Source organism: Neoarius graeffei, chromosome 2, assembly GCF_027579695.1.
Source record: "Neoarius graeffei isolate fNeoGra1 chromosome 2, fNeoGra1.pri, whole genome shotgun sequence".
Classification (NCBI taxonomy): Eukaryota; Metazoa; Chordata; class Actinopteri; order Siluriformes; family Ariidae; genus Neoarius; species Neoarius graeffei.
Window position 1 is genome coordinate 39479814 of NC_083570.1, and position 26916 is coordinate 39506729.

The 26916-nt window shown below is 42.2% G+C and overlaps 1 protein-coding gene across 4 annotated transcripts in view; it reads right to left on the reverse strand.

The window, feature by feature from the left end:
* Positions 1-26916, reverse strand: part of hivep2a (HIVEP zinc finger 2a) — a 141575-nt gene that overhangs the window by 99747 nt on the left and 14912 nt on the right. For 2 of the 4 annotated variants that reach the window (XM_060914197.1, XM_060914198.1), the window contains exon 2: positions 26517-26578. The exons of 1 other annotated variant lie outside the window; for it this stretch is intronic. The gene's annotated coding sequence lies outside the window, so the exon portion shown is untranslated. Of the gene's footprint in view, positions 1-26516; positions 26579-26773; positions 26912-26916 lie in introns of those variants that run through there. One more of the 4 variants, XM_060914199.1, reaches the window with a different exon arrangement.

A 26916-nucleotide genomic window follows, 5' to 3' on the forward strand; every position in this document is an offset into this window, starting at 1 on the left:
ATTCACCTTGTTATCCCAAGATAAGGCCAAATAAAAAAAATAGTGTGTTTCCGGTAACCCGACCGATCGAGAATTTCCGCGTCGAAATTGCCGACCGTAAAGTTTTTATTACAAATTTCCCTCGATATTTTAGTGTAAGTGGCGTTAGTTTGTCATAATTTTTTGTTTCAACGCATTCAAGTTGTGAAAGAAACGATAAAAAGTAAAATGTTTCGCCACTTCTATCAGCCCTCCTGCATAAACATGGAAGCGCACTTGTATACTGAAGGAGGAAGGGAAAACTGAGCCGAGCCGCCATTTTGAATCCTCATTCAAGGCTGTAATGCAAATTGCTTCCTGTTCAGTATACAAGTGCACTTCCATGGCAGGGAAAAACACTACATTTTACCGCCTATGTAGTCCCCTATTTATGCAAATAGGAGTCATTCAGGATTCAGCCATGTTTTTGCTCGGTGTTTTTGCTCGACCCAAGTTCTACAGTAGGCTAGGCTAGGCCGTCTGCTTTTAATGGAAGTAGCCTAGCCTAGGACGTTATTTTCACGTTATTTCTTGATAAGGTGTTTTCACGTTATTACATGAAAATATCATGAAATATCGCTTCCGTAGATCATAACTCGAACTCTCGCGATATTTTTTTTTATTCGTTTAAAGATTTAAAACACTTTTATTTTATTATGATGTGTGGTATAAAGGATTCTGTGCCAAAATGCTATTTTGTAAGATGTTTACTTGTGTTAATTTTTTCGAACAAAATAAAAAAAATTAAGAAAAAAAAACTTTTTCCTACCTACCGACCTTATTTTAGTATTTCATGTTACCGGAAACACACTATTTTTTTTTTTTTGGCCTAACGACATAATTAATTCAGGATCTCGAGAAAACAACACAACTACAGTAATTCGAGATCTCGAGAAAACAAAACCGTTATTCAGAGATCTCGAGAAAACAAAACAATTATTTCGTGATCTCAGCTGGATCACTGTATCTCCGTCGGTAGAGACGAAGCCAGGCCAGTCTTCTGCAGAGGTGCCGCGGACTAATTTTGAAATGATCCCTTATTAAAAGACTTAATGCAATCTCTCCGTGTCAACCCCTGATCAAAATATTGCCTTATTAGGTGATCGATTATTCCAGACATTCTAATGACCAAAGTTGCATCTATACAGAATGAGAAATAGCCCCAAAGTCAGCATATCACAAGTCCCTTGGCGCACCTGAATGAACCATTTCTCAGCTGTTTACTCGAGATCATGAAATAACGGTTTTGTTTTCTCGAGATCTCGGAATAACGGTTTTGTTTTCTCGAGATCTCGAATTAGTTGTGTTGTTTTCTCGAGATCCTGAATTAATTACGTCGTTATCTCGGGATAACAAGGTGAATAAAAAAAAAAGGATTATATGAAGGGCCTCTCTCGGCTTCCGTAGGTAGTATATATTCTCAAATCACTTGTCTCTTTTTTGTTTCTGTTTAACATACCATTCTGACAGTTTGGCCATATTGCTGTGTTGAACAGCTTGTTGCACCTTCCATTAAAGTATTCACTTTTGTACACATCTTGCTTTATTCATTCAGTTGTGGGGAATGGTTAGTAAGGTTGATTCTGACCTAGGCTATGTTGAGGTCACATAATTATCTACTTTTTAAGTTCATGCTATAGTGCATACAATTTTAGAGATATAGCCTACATGTGCATATGCATTCTTCTTGGTGTTCTCACAAACAGGTGAAATAAATCAGTTTAAATTTGGCCTATGGACATAGCCTGACCTATTCTCAGCCATTACAAAATCTGTTGTCTGACCATAATTTAACTGATCTGTATACCACTATGCTACTATATAACAAAATGCCTGTTTGTTTTATTTCATGTGAGATGTTGATAAGTGTGAGCTTCAACAAAATGATAAGAGCACCTCTCTGAGTGTCACGTTCACGTAAAAAAAAGGTGTGCGTGCACGAGCATGGTCGCGCGCAAAAGTGTCCCGGTTTCAGACTCGGGAAATCTGGTCACCCTAGGGTAGAACCAGGTGTTGACTTGTACAGCTCACCATCAAGGCTGCTTTGCTTGATCACTGGTGATGGCGTAGAGCATATTCTCCATTTTCAGCTTCCTCTGGTTCCACACTGGCTTCTAACTGACTCTCTCACTGAATCCAAATCACAACTGATTTTGAACAGAATGATTTTGAGCTGATTTTGAACACAATTTGTTTTCCTGGACGAGCTGCAGCATGGTAAGAATACCACTTTTACTACAATTCATTATTATTATTTTTTTCCACAAGCTGCAGCTTTAAGAACACAGTTCAGTCTGGAGGCACATTTGCTAAAGCTTGGTGATTTTTTTCCAGGACTAATGGCTCTGTAAGCCAATAGGCTGGCGAACATAGTTTGCTTGCCAATGGGGAATACACAAGGCACTGTCAGTGAAGTGTGCTACCATAGATCTCAGTCGAAATGTGATCCTGTCATCCAACAATGACCTGGTCACAAGTTCTCCTGCAGAAAAACAAGCTCACCTACTATCAAACCAATAGAGGCTTTGCACCGTCACATGACTCCCATAGCAACGGTAACTAGGGCGCCATGACAGGGGGTACACTTATAGTGCTTCATTCAGCCGAGTTAATTCTTATTGATCGGTATGGGAAGGTTTTGCTGCGTTTTTGGATGTGCAAATCGTTTTGAACGAAACAAAGACATCAGATTTTTTTAATTTACCAAAAGTAATGTATTATCAGGGGAAAAAAACTAGAGGGATTTCTAAACATAGAAGGGGAAAAAAACATTCAGCAGGACTCGGTGTTGAACAGAGAGGTCAAAACCCCTATGGTATGCTCACTTCATTTCCGCAAAGGTAAGAATAAAAAATATATATATATTTCACAACTACAGCAAGGTGCTCATTCTTATCCAGTGATGTGAACATGAGCAACAACACAGTGGCTCTGCAGAGCCGCTTTCACTGAGTTCCATTTATATTCAGGATCCTTTGGAGTGCGTTGTCCGTCTCTTGGGACCCAGTCATTATGGAAAACACCTGATAATGATTTGAGCAGAATCAGCACATGCATATAAGGATGCTGTTTTCACAGAGTATGCAGCAGTAGACAGATCTAATTGCGAAGCGTGTTTATTAGCAGGCGTGATATTTACAAAAACAAAACCGAAAGCAGAGTCATAAACACGGTGAGAAACAAATGTGACAGTGATAATGATAATACTTCACAAAATCTGTGTCCTTATACAGTATGCACGTGCTGATTGTGCTCAAATCAGTATCAGGTGTTTCCCATAATGACTGGTTCCCAAGAGGCACACGACACGCTCTGAAGGATCCTGAATGTAAACACACCTCAGTGAAGGCGGCTCTGCAGAGCCGCTGTGTTGCTGCTCATGTTCACGTCACTGGATAAGAATGAGCACCTTGCTGCAGTTGTGAAATATTTTTTTTGAATTCTTACTTTCGTGGAAATAGTGAGCATACCATAGGGGTTTTTGACCTCTCCGTTCGACACCGAGTCCTGCTGAATTTTTTCCCCATTTTTCCCTTCTGTGTTGAAAAATTTCTAGTTTTTCCCCCCGATGATGAATAAGTTTTGGTAAATTAAAAAAATTTGATGTCTTTGTTTCGTTCAAAACGATTTGCACGTCCAAAAACGCAGCAAAACTTTCCCATACCAATCAATAACAACTAACTCGTCTAAATGAAGCACTACAAGTGTATCCCCTGTCATGGCGGCATACAGTGGTGCTTGAAAGTTTGTGAACCCTTTAGAATTTTCTATATTTCTGCATAAACATGACCTAAAACATCATCAGATTTTCACACAACTCCTAAAAGTAGATAAAGAGAACCCAGTTAAACAAATGAGACAAAAATATAATACTTGGTCATTTATTTATTGAGGAAAATGATCCAATATTACATATCTGTGAGTGGCAAAAGTATGTGAACCTCTAGGATTAGCAGTTAATTAGAAGGTGAAATTAGAGTCAGGTGTTTTCAATCAATGGGATGACAATCAGGTGTGAGTGGGCACCCTGTTTTATTTAAAGAATAGGGATCTATCAATGTCTGATCTTCACAACACATGTTTGTGGAAGTGTATCATGGCACGAACAAAGGAGATTTCTGAGGACCTCAGAAAAAGCATTGTTGATGCTTATCAGGCTGGAAAAGGTTACAAAACCATCTCTAAAGAGTTTGGACTCCACCAATCCACAGTCAGACAGACTGTGTAGAAATGGAGGAAGTTCAAGACCATTGTTACCCTCCCCAGGAGTGGTCGGCCAACAAAGATCACTCCAAGAGCAAGGTGTTTAATAGTCGGCGAGGTCACAAAGGACCCCAGGGTAACTTCTAAGCAACTGAAGGCCTCTCTCACATTGGCTAATGTTAATGTTCATGAGTCCACCATCAGGAGAACACTGAACAACAATGGTGTGCATGGCAGGGTTGCAAGGAGAAAGCCACTGCTCTCCAAAAAGAACATTGCTGCTCATCTGCAGTTTGCTAAAGATCACTTGGACAAGCCAGAAGGCTATTGGAAAAATGTTTTGTGGACGGATGAGACAAAAATAGAACTTTTTGGTTTAAATGAGAAGCGTTATGTTTGGAGAAAGGAAAATACTGCATTCCAACATAAGAACCTTATCCCATCTGTGAAACATGGTGGTGGTAGTATCATGGTTTGGGCCTGTTTTGCTGCATCTGGGCCAGGACGGCTTGCCATCATTGATGGAACAATGAATTCTGAATTATACCAACGAATTCTAAAGGAAAATGTCAGGACATCTGTCCATGAAGTGAATCTCAAGAGAAGGTGGGTAATCCAATCGAAATGTTGGGGAAGGACCTGAAGCGAGCAGTTCATGTGAGGAAACCCACCAACATCCCAGAGTTGAAGCTGTTCTGTATGGAGGAACGGGCTAAAATTCCTCCAAGCCGGTGTGCAGGACTGATCAACAGTTACCGGAAACGTTTAGTTGCAGTTATTGCTGCACAAGGGGGTCACACCAGATACTGAAAGCAAAGGTTCACATACTTTTGCCACTCACAGATATGTAATATTGGATCATTTTCCTCAATAAATAAATGACCAAGTATAATATTTTTGTCTCATTTGTTTAACTGGGTTCTCTTTATCTACTTTTAGGACTTGTGTGAAAATCTGATGATGTTTTAGGTCATATTTATGCAGAAATATAGAAAATTCTAAAGGGTTCACAAACTTTCAAGCACCACTGTAGTTACCATTGCTATGGGATCAGGTTTACGGTGCAAAGCCTCTATTGCACTCCACCACCCCACCCCACCCCAAAAAAAAAATTCAGCGCTATTATCAGCAAACTACTGTATAAATGCTGACCCAATACGCATTTCCTCCTCCAAAGCCTGTCGTGGATTTGTACATCATCATACAGAAGCAACAGAATATCTACTCTAAGGTTTGAACATGTGCTTCCAATAAGTTTGTGGTGGAGCCTGAGTTTGTTATGATCATGTCCTCTCCGTTGCAGTATTTGTGCAACTTGGTGCTTTGCCAAGGGCTTATGGGAAGACAAATGACTCAGTGCTTACTTTAACAATTACTCAGGCAACAGAGTTGTTTAGAAGGACATGATACCAGAACACATCTTGTTCTGATCCGTCAATAATTGTTCATAACGTGAGAGATTTAAAAGAAAAGAAATGAAATATTGTATATATCCTCCTCATGGCAAAATCTACGATCTTGCCTTATAGTTTAGCTAGAAATAAGGCTAATCAATTAAAACAGGGATAATTACTCAGGTAATTTTATACCCTAAGTGAGCTGCCAAACTTTCACTGTAGTCACTGGAGTGATACAAGCTGTAACCGCTCCATCGCCAGTGGATTTAGTGTCACTCAGTGTCTCAAGCTCCAAGTGACTGCACGCAACCTTCTTCCCCTCGTGTTTCACGTTCCCGTCTGCAGCACAGGATGCTTCTCGACATGAAATATGCGTCAAATTACATAAAACGCATTATGTAACGCGTTCATGGAGTCTGACGCAGGCATGTGTACAACAGCTAATTAAGCGATGTGCTGCAGGGGGGCAAATTTATCTCCTTCCTTCAAGCTGCACAACATAGCAGGAGAAAAGATACTCTGGAGAAAGAATTTAAAAAAGATGTTTAGAAAAAAAAGGTGAAAACTGGGTAAAGGATATACACAGAGACAAAGTGAGCAGAAACAATCAAACCGCGTGTAAATGCCGAGATATAACAGAACAGCACACAGAAGCAGAGTGAGAGGTACAACAGACAAAGTTAAAGCACACACAGAGCGTCTGGAGGAAACGGATGGAAAAAAAAAACAAAAATCAATCGTCTCATGGTGCAAGAGAAACTGGAGGTGAAAGTATTAAGTATTAAACGGTAAATGAGGGGATGAACTAGCCTTGAAGCAACTCAACAGCTGGAAAAGTATCGGACTGTCTCAGTGCTCTCATCATTAACTTTATACCGTACATCCTGAGCCTGATACTAAATCAATTCCCCATGGCCTTGCCAGGATGTGTACTTATTTACTCTGTGTAAAGCCAGTTCCTCTCACTTGAGCCTGATCCAATTCAAACAAACGAGTCCCATAAGATTAAGAGGGGTTTCCTGAGAATCCCGATCTTCTGAAGAAACAAATGCTTCTCTCTAAAACACCAAGACAAATGCTGTGTTACTGTACTCGTCTAAGCTCAAAAAAAAAAGAAGAAGAGAGATATACAAGTCATAAGTTTTCTGGTCTCCTTTTCCTTCTTTGGGAACTTCTCCTGCTCCTGTATATACAAATGACATTTCTTAAACATTCAACAGAACACAATTTGAGCTTAAACATGATGATAAATTATTGTAAAATTACCATAAACTCAGAACTACAAGGGATGTGAACACCAAATGCTGCCAACAGAACAATTTCTGCTTGCTCGCACCATGTTTCTTCCCAGCTCCACGTTTAAGTTTTTTTCCTTTACCTTTTTCTCAAAAACAAAAAGAACACTGGTGTTGGTAGCACTAGGCATGTAACGATTCACCTAATTCACATTCAATTGATTTGAGTCACAATACGGGGTTCATGATTCGATTTTCTTTTGATATTTTTTGAAAATAAATTAAATGAAGAAAAATGTCATTACAAAAAAAAAGCAAAATTTATTTTCATATTCTTTATCAATTTAAATATTCCTTTGGTTCAATTGAAAACATTTTGCCTCATTTTCTTAATAACCAACAATAACTAGATAGAGACTGTGACTAAAGTCACAGTAATTTGCTCTAGCTGTTACAAACTCAGAAGTCTGGTCACTGTACCCTCTAGATCTGGAATGGTAAGAGATACAGAATGACGCTTAGTGAGGAAAAGTTGTGTCCTGTCGCCCTGAACAAAATAAAAAAAAACTGATTGAAAAAAATCATAAAAATTGACAGAGTTATAAGCGATTGAAAAAAAATCCTGTTTTTCATGGATCATTCTGGATCAGTGATCCAGATCAGCACCAAAAGTCATAGCAACTTAATTCAGCCCAGAGGTATTCTGCATGTGAAATCTGGTGATTGGTTGAGCTGTGTTACTTCTGCCTATGGTGAAGTCATGTGCATTCCTGCTATTGTATGTTATCCTCTGCTGTATTCAAGTCAATAAATCTCGAGTCCGAGTCCAGTCTGGAGTCCCCAGTGTTCAAGTCCAAGTCATTCAAGAAAATTTCGAGTCGAGTCCGAGAACAAGACTCCAACTGCATCATTTGACAGTGGTTGTTGCTGCCTTTATGTGAAAGCATCTCCAATAATGTGTTGAACTAACGTTACTGCTCGACTGCCCCATTTTAGTGAACAGGCTACAGATAAAAAGCTTGTTCATCACTCGGCAAGCCCCGCCCACTATCAATAGGGCAAATAACATGAGAGAGGGTTAACACTAGCTAGTTCATCGCTCAGCAAGCCCCGCTATCAACAGAGCAATGAACATAGCGTGTCACTTCCTTCTCTGGGTGGAGTCTCGCCAAATGACGGTTGAAGTTCGAGGTTGTCCCCGTCATCTCCTCGATAGTTCTTCTACATATGGAACACACTGCAGTGCATTTTTTCACACTGCACAAGAAGTCTGTATAATCAAAGCGGACAATCCTAGGGACATTCTCTCCAGGCATTTTAGCGCCGTTAACGTTAGTTTGTTCCTGAACATGACGTATGAACAGGTGAATGTGCATTCTCTTGCACGGAATTAGTATAAAAATTAATGTAGATATAAATATCTTCTGCCAAATTATTATGGCATGTTACAAAAAATGAAGAAAACAAAAATCAGACTCCGAATGCAGTTAACGCATGAGTCCGAGTCATCAGTGCTCAAGTCCAAGTCAAGTCACGAGTCGTTAAAATTAGGGCACGAGTCGGACCTAATTGCTGTGACCAACACAATTACAGTGAGGAAAAACTAAGAGATTACACAATAATAATAAGAAGAAGAAGAATCATGACTCACTTTTTATTTCATCAATTCAAATTGTCATACATTTGTATTGTGATTTATTGTTGCACGATATATCGTTACGCTCCTAGATAGCGGTAATAAACTATCAGACGGATATCTGGTACACGCCATTCATTGTAATCTAGGAGAGTTCAGCATCATTAATCAGGAGAGATTTTTTTTTCTTCATGAAGAGGAGGACTGGAACACAGCATGCGAGAGTCATGAAGAGCAGAAGAGCGGATGTGTCTGCGAACGTCGGTGAATAGAACGGGCCTAAATTAGAAGGTGAACTCGGAGACTGGCAACGTTCGGTTTAACGGCTGCGGCCAAGAACACAGATGGGATGAAGAAAGCAGCAGCGCTGAGATGAAGCAGAACACCTGCCGTCCCTCACTGCCTGACTAAAATCCACATCAGCGCTTCTTTTGCATTTTAAACGTATCCTGCATTTCCACACTATCTGCTTTCGCTGAAGAGGAACACAAGGCTCGGGAGTGATTTGAGCAGCTCTCTTATTCGAGACGTTTCAAGATGCAGGCTTAAATGCCACAAAATCTCTTACGTTTTTTTGTATCCTTTATTTTTCATGCACAGATGAACGCTCGTACACGTGTGTGCTCACACAGGAACAAGCAAACAGAGAGCAGATTGCAGGCTTAGGCATGGAGGTGAGTGTATGCGGTGTGGGCCGCTGGGTGCACTAGAGACCTGACGCTGGCAGTTCACACTTCCTCAGCCTTCGCACTACTGTGCGTGCGTGTGTGTGTACATGAGCAAAAGCACCAGCAACACCTCCTCTTGCTCATTCGCACTACATCACACCATGTGTTTAGAGAAGGGAAAGAGACGCCACTGACATCACACCACGCAGGTGGCTACCCTCTCACAGGAGGAAAGCGAGAGGAGATAAAGACTGCCTTCAAACTGTGCACTAGTTAATCATGTCAGATTGTAGAAGCTTCTTTTCATGTACAAAAACACATGAAGTATCGAGAACACTTAATACCACACTTTTTTTGGAGTGGTGTCTGTGTTTGCGCCGTTTCCTGTCGTCACTTTCCTCTACACGTCTTCATTTCTTCTTCTTTCCATCTTTCCCCCCCTCTCAGTTGGGAGGCCTGTAAAAACACGGCCTATGAGAACATCCATAACGATAAAGACTTGTCTCTTTAACTAATACAATCTTTCCCTGGAATCAAGGAGGGTGATTGATGCCCTGAAGGTGGTGTAGTGGTTAGCATTGTCACCTCACAGCAATAAGGTTCTGGGTTCGAGCCCAGTGGTCGGCAGGGGCCTTTCTGTGTGGAGTTTGCATGTTCTCGCCGTGTCTGTGTGTGGGTGCTCTGGTTTCCCCCACAGTCCAAAGACATGAAGTTAGGTTAACATGGGCAGCCATGGCCTGAAGTTGGGCTGAAGTGCCCTTGAGCAAAGCGCCAAACCCACAACTGCTCCCTGGGCACTGTAGCATAGCTGCCCACTGCTCTGGGTATGTGTGTGAGCTCATTGCTCACACATGCGTGTGTTCACTGCTTCAGATGGGTTAAATGCGGAGGATGAATTTCATTGTGCTGTGCATGTGACAAAGGCTTCTTCTTCTTCTTCTGAAGCAGATGCATGTCACTTTTAAGCATTCCAAGGCTCAGCCAGAGAGACCTACTGAGAAGCCTCATAGCTCAAAGATGGAGAAGCAAAGTGCATACGTTAGTAGCTGGGTTTTGAAAAACACCACAGTTCCAAATTTTGCACTAGTTAGTGATCTATGGTTTCACCTCTGTCCTTTCTTTACTTTTAAAATGGTTGACTGCGGCTTAACGCTCGCCACACAATAAGACTTCCTTATGAACATTAGCTCTAAGGAAAACATATGCATATTAGTTCTCTCTCTCGTTCTCAGATTACAATATCAACCTAACTAAAGTTGTGAAAATTATCAAGATAAGATACGATACAATATGTACACTATGACATAAGATACAATAAGATATGATAAAATAAGATATGTTAAGCTACATAGAGGATATTACATGGTTGTGCGAAGATATAAAGTGTATTTTCAACTGGTGAATGTGTACATCACGAGTGAGTGAAGCGAATGAGTGATACGTTTTTCAACAGGAGAAGATAAACTGCATATCTTTGCCTTCATTTGTCAAGCCCAGACTTAAGCATACACTGAAGTTCCTCTCTGCATTTAACCCATCTGAAGCAGTGAACACACACATGCACACACAAGTGAGCAATGAGCACACACACATACCCAGGGCAGTGGGCAGCGATGCTACAGCGCCCAGAGAGCAGTTGTGGGTTAGGTGCCCTTGCTCAAGGGCACTTCAGCCCAACCTCAGGCCATGGTTGCCCCATGTTAACCTAACCACATGTCTTTGGACTGTGGGGGAAACCTGAGCACCCAGAAGAAGCCCACGCAGACACGGGGAGAACATGCAGACTCCACACAGAAAGGGCTTGAGCCCAGGACCTTCTTGCTGTGAGGCGACAGTGCTAACCACTACACCACCGTGCTGCCTGATGAACGCTACACCAGCTGGAAGGTGACTTCACTGCCGTGCTAACAGCGTCAACTTGTGGGTAAGCTACCGTTGGCCTTCGAGAATGCTGATATGAAGAGAGCGTGTGTATATAATAATAATAATAATAATAGGGCGGCACGGTGGTGTAGTGGTTAGCGCTGTCGCCTCACAGCAAGAAGGTCCTGGGTTCGAGCCCCGGGGCCGGCGAGGGCCTTTCTGTGTGGAGTTTGCATGTTCTCCCTGTGTCCGCATGGGTGTGCTCCGGTTTCCCCCACAGTCCAAAGACATGCAGGTTAGGTTAACTGGTGACTCTAAATTGACCGTAGGTGTGAATGTGAGTGTGAATGCTTGTCTGTGTCTATGTGTCGGCCCTGTGATGACCTGGCGACTTGTCCAGGGTGTACCCTGCCTTTCGCCCGTAGTCAGCTGGGATAGGCTCCAGCTTGCCTGCGACCCTGTAGAAGGATAAAGCGGCTAGAGATAATGAGATGAGATTCATCGATTTCCTCACAAGTGACATATAGAGATTTATACCACAGTTTTGGTTCTCCATGTCCCAGATGTAGCTCAGAGCATTTTTTAAGGATTTTCCACTAGGAGACCAACTGGTCTGGGCAATACAATCACAGGCCCCAGAGTCCATGCGGCTGCACCGCTGCGGCATATTCTTTTTTTGAAGATATTTTTTGGGCTTTTTTTTACCTTTATTGGATAGGACAGTGTAGAGACAGGAAATGAATGGGAGAGAGACAGGGAGGGATCGGGAAATGACCTCAGGCCAGAATCGAACCCGGGTCCCCGGATTTATGGCATGGCGCCTTATCCACCTGAGCCACGACGCCCCCAAGCTGCAGCATATTCTGTGATGCAAAATGGTTCACCAATCACCATACAGACAAACACACTACAATGACTACACAGCTATTAAGAGCAATTACCAAGCACAAATGTTATGCCAAAGACACTCAAAGTTACACAGTAATGACATCGGATTCTGACATCAGCCATCTCATCTCATCTCATCTCATTATCTCTAGCCGCTTTATCCTTCTACAGGGTCACAGGCAAGCTGGAGCCTATCCCAGCTGACTACAGGTGAAAGGCGGGGTACACCCTGGACAAGTCGCCAGGTCATCACAGGGCCGACACATAGACACAGACAACCATTCACACTCACATTCACACCTACGCTCAATTTAGAGTCACCAGTTAACCTAACCTGCATGTCTTTGGACTGTGGGGGAAACCGGAGCACCCGGAGGAAACCCACGCGGACACGGGGAGAACATGCAAACTCCACACAGAAAGGCCCTCGCCAGCCCCGGGGCTCGAACCCAGGACCTTCTTGCTGTGAGTGACAGCGCTAACCACTACACCACCGTGCCGCCCGACATCAGCCATCTCAGTAACCAAATTTTAGTTTTGTTTTTCTTAACCAACATGATCTTGTGTGTATATCTTATAACATAGAGCTTCGTTTTCCTTGTTAAATGTATACTTACATGGTACTTGGTTAATTAATTGCAACTGACTGAACCAAATGATAAGACATAACTTGGTTTAAAATTTGGTCTCCCAGTGAAGCTGGTTTGGCATTGACTAGGAGACCAAATCTGGTCAAGTCTCCCAGTAACTATGTTAAAAAATGCTCTGATGTAGCTCGTGTGAAAAATACGAGTGGTGTATTTCCCAGTAAGTCACTCGTGTCCATATAATATAATATAATAAGTTATGATACGATAAGGTAAGATTCAATATGATGATACAATAAGATAAAATATCATGGTATGATACGATACAGTATGACGCAATAAGATATGATTTTATATATATATATATATATATATATATATATATATATAAATAATATGATATGACATGATAACATAAGATATAATAAGATACGATAAATTAAAATATGATACAATACGATAGAATACACTGGATTATGTCAGTAGGATACTACTTTTGACTCCTCTAGCTATATGATAATCTCAGGCCATGCTTGTGATTACCTGGTTGCACTCACCAAACCTAAGCATACTATTCTTGGAGCGCGAGCTGGCCTAGCACTTAGTGTGTCTGCCTCTTGACCGGGAGGTCGTGAGTTCTACTCGCAGTCGTCATAAAATCGATCATAAAAATGACACCTTCTGGCAGGGCACACTGCAATACAGATGTGAGTAGGGAGTCAAACTCTCGTGGTTACCAGAGGACTGACCCCCCACTGTAAACCTGGCTATATAATAGGCAAGAGACTGAGGGCTATAGAAACGGAGATCAGTGCCGCACCCATGTGCCTCAAGAGCTGGTTAGTGCTGGTACCGGACACTGCCTGGGAAGACCAGATTCTGGCAAGGGAGTGACTTGACTTGATCCAACTTTTATCTTTAGACACAAAAAACCCTTTCACCATCCAGATACCATGAAAAAAAATTGTGCTTAGGATTTTAACACAAAGGGCTTTCAAGCGTAGTTGTCACCTACTCCTAGCGCTTCATGTTCAGAAAGAACAATGAGGTTTAATATAATATGTGTTCCATAATTAAACCTCACCTACCATTAATCCAAATGGTAAATTGGAGCAGAGCAAAGATTAGGCAGGTCATTATTCACCAGAGCCTGTGTGGGAATGGTACTTTTAATAAAAACATTCCCGAGAAGGTTACTGAGTATTCCAAAGAAGACTTTCCTTTTCTTCTGTCACAGAGAGGAACAACTTATTATAATTGCTTTTCTGTTTCATGCTGTTAATTAAAAGTAGCTCGTAACACCTCGGGGCAAGGACATCCAAGACTCCGCCATTTTAAAAATGCTCAATTCTATATGCTATTTCATCACAAACGCTCAACATTGCAGCATAGGAAATAATTTTTGGGGGGTTGACCTAACAAGTAAGAATCCAAACCACTGGATCCAGGTCAGGTGGAGCAACATAAAATACACTCATCCACCTGGTGTTTTATGCGGTTCTCTAATCAGCCGATCCCTTGACAGCAGCACAATGCATAAAATCATGCAGATACAAATCAAGAGCTTCAGTTAATGTTCACTTCAAACATCAGAATGGGAAACATTGTGATCTCAAAGTTTGGCTTTCACTGTGGCATTGAGGGTGTTGGTTTGAGCCAGATGGACTGGTTTGAGTATTTCAGAAACTGCTGATCTCCTGGGGTTTTCACACACAACAGTCTCTAGAGTTTACACAGAATGGTGCGAAAAACAAACAAAAAAAATCATCGAGTGAGTGAGCGACAGTTCTGTGGGTAGAAACAAATGCCTTGTTGATAAGAGAGGTCAGAGGAAAATGGCCAGATTGGTTCGAGCTGCCAGGAAGGATATAGTAACTCATAGCAACTCTTTACAACCGTGGTGAGCAGAAAAGCATCTCAGCATGCAACAGCAGAAGACCACACTGGGTTCCACTCCTGCAGCCAAGAACAGGAATCTTAGAATCAAAAACAAGTTCCTATTAAAGTTCCTATTACATTTACAGCTGGTCATGATGGACATGTCTGAGGCCTATAGCAGGAATACACACCAGTCAAATCACAGAACACTCCAACCTTAAAGGAACAGTCCACCGTACTTCCATAATGAAATATGCTCTTATCTGAATTGAGACGAGCTGCTCCGTACCTCTCCGAGCTTTGCGCGACCTCCCAGTCAGTCAGACGCAGTCAAACGCACTGTCACTCCTGTTAGCAATGTAGCTAGGCTCAGTATGGCCAATGGTATTTTTTGGGGCTGTAGTTAGATGTGACCAAACTCTTCCACGTTTTTCCTGTTTACATAGGTTTATATGACCAGTGATATGAAACAAGTTCAGTTACACAAATTGAAACGTAGCGATTTTCTATGCTATGGAAAGTCCGCACTATAATGACAGGTGTACTAACACCTTCTGCGCGCTTCGGCAGCGCATTGATACGGAGCTCAGATATCAATGCGCTGCCGAAGCGCGCAGAAGGTGTTAGTATGCCTGTCATTATAGTGCGGACTTTCCATAGCATAGAAAATCGCTACGTTTCAATTTGTGTAACTGAACTTGTTTCATATCACTGGTCATATAAACCTATGTAAACAGGAAAAACGCGGAAGAGTTTGGTCGCATCTAACTACAGCCCCAAAAAATACCATTGGCCATACTGAGCCTAGCTAACAGGAGTGACAGTGCGTCTGACTGCGTCTGACTGACTGGGAGGTCGCGCAAAGCTCGGAGAGGTACGGAGCAGCTCGTCTCAATTCAGATAAGAGCATATTTCATTATGGAAATACAGTGGACTGTTCCTTTAATACACCCTGTCTTCACGGAGCTCACAGGTTTAGGCCTCTTAGTTCCATTGAAGGGAAATTGTAATTCTACAGTATTCAAAGACATTCTCTACAAGTACTGTGTACTTCCGACTTTGTGTAAACAATTTGGAGAAGAACCACTTATGGATGGGCGTGATGGTCAGGGCCAAACATATAATGTAACTATTCTCTCATTTGCCCAGTCATTCCTGTATCAACAGGCGCACATCACCCAGCTACAATGCCATTAGACTTGCTTCTAGCTTATTTCCCTACTTAGCTGCTGAGGAACAGTGCAAAGGCCATTAATGTTAGCAGTCTCCAGTTATTGACCTGGCCATCCATGCAGAAGCAGGAACCACACATGCCCAGCTCACAGCATCATGCTCAGTGGTGGGGAAATGGGTGGCCTGATGGGTGGCTTGCATATGCACCATATCTTATTTAAGAAGCATTATACAGTGTAGTGGTTAGCACTGTTGCCTCACAGCAAGAAGGTTCTGGGTTTGAGCCCAGTGGCTGATGGGGGCCTTTCTGTGAGGAGTTTGCATGTTCTCCCCGTGTCTGCGTGGGTTTCCTCCGGGTGCTCCGGTTTCCCCCACAATCCAAAGACATGCAGGTTAGGTTCATTGGTGGCTCTAAATTGACCGTAGGTGTGAATATAAGTGTGAATGGTTGTTTGTCTCTATGTGTCAGCCGTGCGATGATTTGACAACTTGTCCAGGATGTACCCCATCTCTCGCCCATAGTCAGCTGGGATAGGCTCCAGCTTGCCCATGACCCTACACAGGATAAGCAGCTACAGATGATGGGTGGATGGATGGAGACAGTATAGTGTATTAAAAAGTAGTGTTTCTCTAATCACTTCCTTTCTCTTTCTTAAGTGGCAGAGATGAAATGGTCTGTGATGGACAGGAGAAGAGGCTGCTTCAGTCATCCTCTTGCTGCAGCTGCTTCTCGACTCAACTACAACTCCATCTACTCGCCAAGCAACTGGTGCCACCAACTCTCAATAGCTCAAATCAACCATGTGTTCCACCACTGAATGGAAAATAGAAAAGAGAGAGAGACAGAGAGAGAGAGGTAGGTAATGACAGGAAGTATGGGTTGGATAAAGAGCATGCATATTCCACTTTGCTACCTGAGTGTCTTATTCTCACCCATTTTTCCCCTCACAATTCATTGTCATCAAGGAGTAAAAACAACATCATGCTCATACCTAGTTCATTTTTTTTTAGAAATAATGTGAAGGAAACCCATGCGAAGAACTGTAGATAGTCACTCCAGAACCATTCTCTTTAAGTACCGTTTTTTTCCTGCACACAAAAATGCACTCATGCACATTCCAAATGCCTTTCAACAGGAAGTGTCCTCGTCTGCAGTGCAAAGTATGCGAGTCATTTGCATGGTTCAGAGAAGAGGAAGCGAAAGCCGCTCAGTCCATAAAAGTAAAGAATGCAGGGCGAGCTTCTGTTCAGCCCGTGTCGCCTCACCTTGCCTCACTGCTTTCCATGTGTTTTGACTATAGACACATGCCACCCACCACAACCCCTGCCCAACAGGAAGCAGCAGCTCACAAAGCCTTGCTATTCACATTCAAATGAAGCTGTTATCAGGAAGCCAGTATTGCCAGAAAAGTGGGGAGAGAGAAAGGGAGAGAGAGACAGAGAGAGAGAGAGAGAGAGAAGAAGAAGTCATCTTTTAACCCACTTTTAAAGCCTGATATACAGCAAAGTGTGCCATGACACCCCCACAGCAACAGAGAGCTCCCTAGTGCACGCACGTCCTGTTCCCCAGTCACTTCCGGTTTATGGACTTTATATAAGGACACCTTCATACCAGAGGGGAACCGTCAGGGCCTTCTAGGCCTTCAGAGAAGGGCCACATATCAGCATTTCAAATGTTATATTTAATTTCTTTCATTTCTTTCATAATTACATTATAATTATTATCTTCTAATTCGGCCTCATTTTCTATCAAATTTGCTTCAGAAATGAAAGGGTTACTGTCCTGAAAACATTAAAATCGAGTTATCCAATGAGATTTTTTGTTTGCTGTCTCTAGGCTGAGAAGAGTTTAGAGTTGGCTCAGTCATTGGTTAGGACTTCATTGCCGGGACAGAAGGCCATGACAGTGTAGGTTTTATGTAGGAAGTGACAGATGAATTAACCAATCAGATTTTGATTTGTAGTAGGAGGGACCAAAAATGTATCACCCTCAGCCTTCTCGAAGGCCAACGCGAGCTTAACTGTGAGTTGGCGCCGTCAGCGCAGCAGTGAAGTCGCCTTCCAGCCAGTGTAGTGTTCATCAGTAGTGTTAGCGAATGCTAATAAAGCGGTCAATCCAGTGATATTGGGAGCAAGTAGCACAGGCTAACGACTGAGAAACTAAGGCCAAGTTTACATTAGACCGTATCTGTCTCGTTTTCTTCGCGGATGCACTGTCCGTTTACATTAAAACGCCTGGAAACGCCGGGAAATGGGAATCCGCCAGGGTCCACGTATTCAATCCAGATCGTGTCTGGTCCGGTGCTGTGTAAACATTGAGAATACGCAGATACGCGGATACGCTGTGCTGAGCTCTAGCTGGCGTCGTCATTGGACAACGTCACTGTGACATCCACCTTCCTGATTCGCTGGCGTTGGTCATGTGACGCGACTGCTGAAAAACGGCGCAGACTTCCGCCTTGTATCACCTTTCATTAAAGAGTATAAAAGTATGAAAATACTGCAAATACTGATGCAAATACTGCTCATTGTGTAGTTATGATTGTCTTTAGGTTTGCCATCCTTCCACTTGTAAGTGGTAAGTGACACGCATGCCCGATATGCACTGAGATCACACACACAGCGGCTCAGTCCCGAATCACTGCTTGTGCGCTTCACTCGCGCGCTCTGTGAGCTGCGCAGGGCCGGAGTGCGCACCCTCCAGAGGGCACTAGCTGTTCAGGGCGGAGTGATTTGGAGCGCAGGATGCCTGCGGAGCCGAGCGTATCCGTGTATTGGCGTTGCTGTGTGCACGCGAATCGTGTATTGGCGTTGCTGTGTGCACGCTAATCGTTTTAAAAACGTTAATCTGATGATCCGCTGATACGGTCTAATGTAAACCCCACCTAAGATTTCTGTCTCCAGACTCGCCATACGCTCGCCACGGTATTTTTCACTCAGACTTAAGTATTCATTTCTCTCTGTAATTTACTGAGTTACTTTTAAAATCAACATCAACAACTACACACAACAGAGCGGCCTGGCACCCTGCTGCTAATCCCTTGCAAAATCCTTTGCCCTGTTGCTTTTTTGGTGTCTGGCTAAGTTTTGGTTGAGCTCAAGTCCCAGCTCTAATAGTAACAGTTCGCCACTGCTTAATACACAAATTTACTGGGAGATCTTGCCAGTATGTTCTTCACCGTTGTTTCATGTTTGCTGTCCCTGTATATGACCCCTTCCTTCTGTCAATTCAACGTTCCATCCCAAGCTCTGTGTGTCCTAGGGATATCGACAAAATAAGACTTGGTGCTATTCCTAACATTGCTCAGTGGAAAAACACTAGGCTGGACTTCTGCTATATGTGCGACACACTTATTTAACAATCCTGTCCACACTTAAAGAGTGAATTTTAGTCAGTCTTTTATTGTCCAGTGATAAAAGGACTGGGAATGGAATAGTCCTGAGGAAAGCTCACGGGATCAATCATCTCGTTTATTGCCAACTTTTATGAAAAACTTCCAGACTAGCACTCTTCCAGACCCTTGAGCAGACTGTGTCACAGGTGTGGATCAGTGGTTCCAAGTCGAAATCATTCATGCACTAACTCGTCATGAAGTCTTGCCAACATTTCCAAGTGCTGAGATGTTGCTTCATGTCGGATATCCCCAAATTCCCAAAAGATATCTGAAATTTCCTCTATCTTTATAGTCCTGTGCTTGGCATCGTCCTTTGCTTTGTTTCTGACTTCCCTGTTGGATGAGTATCCCTGATTAATGACACCGTTTTGGATTTGTAAACGCTGATTCAATAAACCTCCAGCACATGGAGCCTAAACCTTCTTGTGAGTCTCTGTCATTGTGTTCATACACCCGTCACAAGCTCTAGAGATTTTTTTTTTAACACAGTCCCCTAAGTCATTATGATATACTGAAGAATGTGTGTTAATTTGAAAAAGCAGGTCATTTATGTGTGTATTGTGTTCCATTGCCTAGCAAACACCTGCAAACACTCAACTGCTGCTGTTGTTGTTTAGCCAGAGACAAGCGAGGGTAAATTTAGAAGTGGATTTCTTTTGTCTGGTGCTGCCACATATGCCAGTCAGTATGAGCGCTGCTTTGTTGAACTAACCACATCAGTTTCCTATTTACTACACAGATAGATAGAGAGAGAATCACCTCCAATGGCTGGAGAACTTCACCTATATCCCCAACGTTGATAGTCACATGACTGCTCTCTCTCTCTCTCTCTCTCTCTCTCTTTCTCAGCATTGTCACACCATGGTTTTTATTCATCCAGTCACACAGCTATTCTCTCCTCTCATCCTCCTCCTTTTCCTCTCTCTTAACTTAGATCTACTAGTACGGCTTTTCACTCTACCTGATTCCATCAAGGACAAAGCACAGTTTCTGAGATGGTTCCCATAGAAACAGAGTAAGCCTTGCTACTGTAGTTGCGTTTTGTGTATTGCATGTGCACCAAAGACAAAAACGGACCAACAAACCACATCAATAAGAAGGTCTGGAAACCCTGAAGCAGTTCACACAACCATTCACTCACTCCTGCCCTGGGATTAGTGACCATAGTGACCACAGTGACCATTGTGACCATCAACTCAACATGCTAATGGGAAGAAAGTGAATAGATCTTTCAATATGCATGAAATATTTTCCTGAACTTGCAGCCAAATTCATTTTTCAGACACAGACATGCACTCAATTCCAGAGACACATAATTCTCAAGAGTTGCTGTTGGCAATTCTGACCTTTGACCCCTGAGTGGAATTAATTCTGAGCACGAGGTACAATACATACATTATCAACACACACACAGACAAAATAATAACCAGTTACAATCAGTTCATTAACAATCAGTTACACCGTTCATTTACAGTGCCTTGCAAAAGTATTCATCCCCCTCAGCGTTTGTCCTGTTTTGTTGCATTACAAGCTGGAATTAAAATGGATTTTTGGAAGGTTAGCACCATTTGATTTACACAACATGCCTACCGCTTTAAAGGTGCAAACTGCTGTTTAACTGTGGCACAAACAATAATTAAGTCGAAAAAACAAATCTGAAGGGTGCATAAGTATTCACCCCCTTTCGTATGAAACCCCTAAATAAGAGCTGGTCCAACCAATTCACTTCACAAGTCACATAATTAGTTGATTAAGATCCACCTGTGTGCAATCAAAGTGTCACATGATCTGTCACATGATGTCTGTATAAATCAACCTGTTCTGGAAGGACCCTGACTCTGCAACACTACTAAGCAAGCAACATGAGAACCAAGGAGCCTCCAAACAGGTCAGAGACAAAGTTGTGGAGAAGTATAGATCAGGGTTGGGTTATAAAAAAATATTCCAAACTTTGAATATCCCAGGGAGCACCATTAAATCCATTATAGCAAAATGGAAAGAATATGGCACCACTATAAGCCTGACAAGAGAAGGTCACCCACCAAAACTCACAGACCGGGCAAAGAGGGCATTAATCAGAGATACAACAAAGACACCAAAGATAACACTGAAGGAGCTGCAAAGATCCACAGTGGAGATGGGAGTATCTGTCCATAGGACCACTTTAAGTCATACACTCCACAGAGCGGGGCTTTATGGAAGAGTGGCCAGAATAAAGTCATTGGTTAAAGAAAAAAAATAAGGAAACACATTTGGAGTTTGCTCAACAGCATGTGGCAGACTCCCCAAACACATGGAAGAAGATTCTCTGGTAAAATTAGACTAAAACTGAACTTTTTGGCCATCATGGGAAATGCCACATGTGACGCAAACCCAACACCCTGAGAACACCATTCCTACAGTGAAGCATGGTGGTGGCAGCATCATGCTGTGGGGATGTTTTTCATCTGCAGGGACAGGAAAGCTGGTCAGGACTGAAGGAAAGATGGATGGCACTAAATACAGGGCAATTCTGGAGGAAAACCTGTTTGAGTCGGCCAGAGGTTTGAGACTGGGACGAAGGTTCATGTTCCAGCAGGACAATGACCCTAAACATACTGCTAAAGCTATACTGCAATGGTTTAAAGGGAAACTCTTAAATGACTTGGAATGGCCTAGTCAAAGCCCAGACCTCAATCCAATTGAGAATCTGTGGCATAACTTGAAGATTGCTGTACACCAACGCAACCCATCTAACTTGAAGGAGTTGGAGCAGTTTTGCCTTGAGGAATGGCAAAAATCCCAGTGGCTAGATGTGCTCAGCTAACAGAGACATACCCCAAGAGACTTACAGCTGTAATTGCAGCAAAAGGTGGCTCTACAAAGTATTGACTTTGGGGGGTGAATACCTATGCACACTCCAGATTTCTTTTTTTTTTATCTTAACTATTGTTTGTGTCACAATAAAAAAATAAATAAATGAAAACAATTTGCACCTTTAAAGTGGTAGGCTTGGTGTGTAAATCAAATGGTGCTAATGCCCTAAAATCCATTTTAATTCCAGCTTGTAATGTGACAAAACAGGACAAACACCAAAGGGGATGAATACAGTACTTTTACAAGACACTGTATCTTCAGGAAACGCTTGTCTGGAACCTATAACTGGAACGCTGGCTGGCAAAGCCAGTCCATGACAAGGCAACCCCCCTACACACATATACACACACACACTTTTTCACTCCTAGGGCCAATTTAGAGTTGCAAATCTATGTGGCAGCATGTTTTCAGGAAGAAACCCGAAACTAGAGAACAGCAGGAGTAACCCTGAGGTTCAATAAGGCAGCAACGTTGCCCACTTCCCCACCATGCCACAGTAACTTGGTGTTCACAAAGTAAGAATTTTTGAGTTAAGACTTCCTTAACTGCATTCTATTACACAAGTGAATTTTCGCCATGATGAGTATTTATGTGTGGAGTCGCACTCTCACTGCTGCTCGTTTCAATTTCACCACTTGCACTTCCAGTGCCAAGAGAGACTCCGAGAAGGATTTAAAGGACGTAACAATTACCCACAACAATTGTGTATACATACTTTAAATGTTCTTCTGTGATTTTTTTTCTTTAATTGGCTCTTCTCTGCCTGTAAACTATTTGGTTAATTATCCGTGAAAAGATTGATTTTAACGCTCATATAATCTGTTTACCAAATAGAAACAATTAAAGAGAGTAGGAATGCTCAGACAGTTTGTGCTCAGTTAATCGAGTCAGAGTTTCTCAATACTCCTGTGCAGTGTGTAAGAAAGCTAACGATTTGCTGCTTTGCTGTTAGCTGACAGTTAGATTGCGAACATCTGTGCTAATGACTTAGGAGTGTTTATAATCAGCGTCATGGGATTGGCAATATGGTTCGACCTTTGACCCTGGATATTTATTTTCACATAAAATCATCTCAAAGCAGACATTCTGACATGGAATCATATTCTCCGGACAAACACTGGGGTTTTAATGACCAAGGTATTCCCAAATGATGTAGCGGGGCTCGGTGTGCCACATAAATCTGTCCCCATCAACCTGTCACTGAACTGCACAGAAGTGATTTTCCATATGTATTAGTGTACACACACACACACACACACACACACACACACACACACACACACACACACACACACATCCTGTACATGTACTGTACACTGTACACAGATGCCAGGCATACAAGTAGCTTTAACAATCAGGCAAAAAACACACACACACACACACCTTACTGACCTTCCCATTACAAACAAACACTTTCATTTCATTTGTTTGTATATTTAAAACATAACAGTGGTATGGTAACTATCCGGCTTCCGAATCCTGATGCCTGCTGCTCTGCACACATCTACCGAGACGCAATCCTGCTATTGGTAGGACGATGATGATGAATTAGTGTACATGGATGACCGACGAGTCAGGAGCATGCAGGTATGTAGAAATACTTTAAAAAAAAATTTAAAGATCACTTGTCTGTATTAATGCACTTAACTAACTAACTAACTAACTAACTAACTAACTAACAACTAACTAGTCAATACATTATTAGAGTACCACTTTTCCTTCCAGCCAGAACAAAAGTTTGAGCAACATGCCAAAGTTTTTATTTACCCAGATGGCTAGCTAATAAATTTATGATTTGTCTATATGGGAGGAAACACAAAAAAAGCCATCAAGTAGCACAACAGAGACCTGTTCGCCCCATCATCTGGCGCTCACAAGTTCAAATCCCAAACTTCAGCAGCCCAAGATAGCAAAATTGGCCTGTGGCCAGTGGCAGTCTACCTCTCTCCTGCGTCCACAATGATATTAGCCAATCATGAAGCATATGGATGTTACTGGACATCGCTCTCTTATGAGTGTGTTATGCCACCCCACAAAATTGAATAAGCAAAGTCTGAAAAATTGCGGTTGGCTGGCATTAATGTGCCTTTGTCCTCCCTGCTTGGTAGCTGTGTAATAGAAGAGACCTGTCTGGTGAGTGGAAATTGGCCACATTTAATAAACTATTAATATTAACACATTTAATAAACTGTTAAAACTGTTAATATTATAGTCAGGCTGTCTGTTGTTGCCCAAATGAGGATGGGTTCCCTTTTGAGTCTGGTTCTTCTCGAGGTTTCTTCCTCATGTCGTCTGAGGGGGTTTTTCCTTGCCACCGTCGCCACAGGCTTGCTCATTGGGGATAGATTAGGGATAAAATTAGCTCATGTTTTAAGTCGTTCAAATTCTGTAAAGCTGCTTTGCGACAATGTTTATTGTTAAAAGCGCTATACAAATAAACTTGATTTGATTTGATTTGAAACTAAGCACTTCCCCTCCCATATATGAGCTCAATGATTGAGGAAAAAAATCCAGTGTAATGCTAATATTTACCGACTGTCGGAATTAAAGCTAGACGGCCTTTCGATTTCATAAAATTGGTGAAATTTAGTTCCCTCTGAAATTTGGTCACTGTGATATCTGTTTATTTCTGTAATATCTCAAAAAAAAGGCCATTCTGTGGCTAGGAAGTTATTTAATTTCAGTGGCTTCCTGAGCAACTAATGTGCATGAAAATCACTCGCTTCATGCAGTCAAGCAGACAGAGGAAGTCCGTGTGCGCATGTGCAGGTTTACCTTCTTCTTCTTCTTTTGGGTTTTACAGCAGCTGGCATCCACAGTGTTGCATTATTGCCATCTACAGGTTTACCTTGACCGTGCACTCACAGTTACATCATTCTGTCGCTAAACGAACAGCTGATCACACCGAGGTGCTCGCTGAGCGCCGATATTTATTAGTTTGGTCCTGCGTTTCCTTTCCTTCGCAACATAACGTCTTTTCTTCTCGCTTTCTGTTACTGTAGTCGGTCTTTCACGTTTCATTCATGTCCTCCATTTTCCACTCTTGTTTCAAATTTGTATCCCACAATGCCTTGTGCGAATGGGGAAAGCCCATCACGTTATGCATGACGTAGTATCTTGTATTGTGTCATGGTGAAGCAGGAAAAAATAGCAGAGAATTTAGGGCCACATGGCTCTAAATTCATTAACTGTTCTATTTTTTTTTAACTTAATAAAATTGGAAGTCTGATTCGAATTCAGTAGCTTTCGGTCCACTAAACAAAAATAATTGGTTGTCGGGGAAAATTCTTTTTATGACCTACGTTTGAAAAATCCGAAAGGCAGTCTACCTTTAAACTTGACTGAATAAATGTGAAAGCAAACTGGAAAAAGTGAAATGGTTTGTTTGTTTCTACACCTTTGTGTATTTGGTGTAATTTTTAGCATTTCTTGTGGACCGGATGCAAGGGCCCTGCTAGTCACCGTTGCTACTGTCACATGCGTGCTATGTGTTTAACTCAAACATGCAGACACATACCATACACATCATAACAATCTGCCCTTTCTCTCTCGCTCACACACACACACACACACACACACACAAAACAGTAAAATGCGCTTCATCTGTATTTGGTTTCCATGCAATGACAGGTCGCTTGCAGCTGTGTATGCGGTGCGGAGCAGAGCCACTCTTAGCCTAAGGTACTGATAACTATCAACACTTTGCATGTCTATTTCTGTATGTGGCTACACTGCAACCCTTATTCAAAAAGCCATAGCCCAGGCTGTGTTTGCGTGCATTTCCACAGCACTCTAAAAAATTACAGTCACTGACAGAAGCTGCTGAGGCACCAAAGACAAAAGAGACTGAACAAGTGTCACACACTACAGCGTCCAAAACCATGATGGTGACCTACACTTCTCTATATAAGTTATCTCAATATTATATTACATTACATTACAAGCATTTAGCAGACGGTCTTATCCAGGGCAATGTACAATATACCCAGAGCAGCCTGGGGAGCAGTTAGGGGTTAGGTGCCTTGCTCAAGGGCACTTCAGCCATTCCTGCTGAATGAAATCAACTTGACAACCTTTTGGTCCCAAAGCTGCTTCTCTAACCATTAAGCCATGGTTTCCCTTCTCAGAAATACCTCCAGACGAGTGTAATCTAAACTAAAGCACTCTTCTGCATAATGTGGGAAAGAAACACAAGTTTCAGTGTCAGTGTCATTCTCTTTTCTGGGTCAAAGCACAGACTTTTCCACACACATTTCATCCAAATGTTCAGGAAGTACATCCTTGGCTCAGTGTTATTCATGGCATTAATCCTTATACCTATGAATTATTACTCCAGCTAAATGACCTGCTTATGAATGATGCATTTCTATTCACGCGAATTCAACAAAGCTGAGGTGGCATCGTACGACACGGGATATTTACATGACTTTACTCACATCAGCTGTCATTTCAGAAGCATCAGGACGAAAGCGACGAACTGTTTAGAAAGTCTTCCTCAAAGCTACGTTCATGTGGCAAAACAACAGGAAACCAAGTGGAAACGATGATCGATGAACGATGCCAAAGAAATTTTAGCTAGCTGAACATATTGAAACACGACAACATGTGATGAGGAACATGATGGGACATGAGGAATGGATTGTGAGAAAAGAGGAAGAAAAAACAAAACAACAACAACAAAAAAAACAACTCACACTATATAGAAGAGTCACACATTACCTTTGGCTTCTTCTTTGAGTTGTCTCGCAAGTTAAGCCAGGCAAACACGCTCCTAACACGCCCTGTTTCCAAGAGAGATTGGGAGAGGGAGTGTTAAACAAATAAACACACACACACACACACGTATACACACACGAACAACACAACACATTCTCTTCAAGGTATGCAGCATTCAAAGGGTTTCTCTTCTGCCGCTACATCATCAACACAGTGCAGAACCTCTAGCTTTCTCAATCTGAATTACAAAGCACAAGCACCTTCAGTCTTGACAACCCCAAAACTGTCCTCAACTCAGTCCTCTAATCCTTCTCCACGTCTCAGACCTCTCTTCCACATCAACAATGTCACAGCCAGGTCATTAGTGACATTCCTTCACTTTCTTCTTTCTTGTACCCAAGCC